Genomic DNA, 1945 nt, shown 5'->3' on the forward strand with positions numbered 1-1945 from the left:
ATACAAGGGTCAGCTTTGTCAAATCAATCACATGTCCATATGAGAGCAAATATATCGTGACTCATAATATCTGCAGTCTCGTTTCATACGTCGTTTGCTAAGCAAACCTTGACACAAAATCCATGCAATTTATATGACGATATCGAATTCCGTCTCGAAGATAGATGCAGAAGCATCCAAGTCTCAAACAATACATGGGCCAGCTTTGTCAAATCATTCACATGTCCATATGAAAGCAAATATATCGTGACCCATAATATCTGCAGTCTTGTTTCTTCCGTCGTTTGTTAAGCATACTTTGACACACAATCCCTGCAATTTATATGACGATATCGAATTCCGCTTTGAAGGTAGATGCAGAAGCATCCAAGTCTCAAGAAATACAAGGTTCAGCTTTGTCAAATCAATCACATGTCCATATGAGAGCAAATATATCGTGACTCATAATATCTGCAGTCTCGTTTCATACGTCGTTTGCTAAGCAAACCTTGACACAAAATCCATGCAATTTATATGACGATATCGAATTCCGTTTTGAAGGTAGATGCAGAAGCATCCAAGTCTTAAGAAATACATGGGTCAGCTTTGTCAAATCAATCACATGTCCATATGAGAGCAAATATGCCATGACCCATAATATATACAGTCTCGTTTCTTACGTCGTTTGTTAAGCAAACCTTGACCTACAATCCATGCAATTTATATGACGATGTCGAATTCCGTTTCGAAGATAGATGCAGAAGCATCCATGTCTCAAGAAATACAAGGGTCAGCATTGTCAAATCAATCACATGTCCATATGAGAGCAAATATGTCGTGACCCATAATATATACAGTCTCGTTTCTTACGTCGTTTGTTAAGCAAACCTTGACATACAATCCATGCAATTTATATGACGATATCGAATTCCCTTTCGAAGATAGATGCAGAAGCATCCAAGTCTCATGAAATACAAGGGTGTGCTTTGTCAAATCAATCACATGTCCATATGAGAGCAAATATATCGTGACCCATAATATCTGCAGTCTCGTTTCATACGTCGTTTGCTAAGCAAACCTTGAAACAAAATCCATGCAATTTATATGACGATATGGAATTCCGTCTCGAAGATTGATGCAGAAGCATCCATGTCTCAAGAAATACAAGAGAACAAATATATCGTGACCCCTAATATCTGCAGCATCGTTTCTTACCCCGTTTGTTAAGCAAACTTTGACACACAGTCCATGCAATTTATATGACGATATCGAATTCCGTTTTGAAGGTAGATGCAGAAGCATCCAAGTCTCAAACAATACATGGGCCAGCTTTGTCAAATCAATCACATGTCCATATGAGAGCAAATATATCGTGACCCATAATATATACAGTCTCGTTTTTTACGTCGTTTGTTAAGCAAACCTTGACACACAATCCATGCAATTTATATTACGATATCGAATTCCCAGCTTGGTCAAATCATTCACATGTCCATATGAAAGCAAATATATCGTGACCCATAATATCTGCAGCCTTGTTTCTTCCGTCGTTTGTTAAGCATACTTTGACACACAATCCCTGCAATTTATATGACGATATCGAATTCCGTTTTGAAGGTAGATGTAGAAGCATCCAAGTCTTAAGAAATACATGGGTCAGCTTTGTCAAATCAATCACATGTCCATATGAGAGCAAATCTATCGAGACCCATAATATATACAGCCTCGTTTCTGACGTCGTTTGTTAAGCAAAACTTGTCATACAATCAATGCAATTTAAATGACGATATCGAATTCCGTCTCGAAGATGGATGCAGAAGCATCCAAGTCTCATGAAATACAAGGGTCAGCTTCGTCAAATCAATCACATGTCCATATGAGAGCAAATATATCGTGACCCATAATATCTGCAGTCTCGTTTCATACGTCGTTTTTTAAGCAATCTATGACACACAGCCCATGCAAT

This window comes from Musca autumnalis, unplaced genomic scaffold (assembly GCF_047663935.1).
Source record: "Musca autumnalis isolate F117 unplaced genomic scaffold, ASM4766393v1 scaffold_96, whole genome shotgun sequence".
In the NCBI taxonomy this organism is placed as follows: Eukaryota; Metazoa; Arthropoda; class Insecta; order Diptera; family Muscidae; genus Musca; species Musca autumnalis.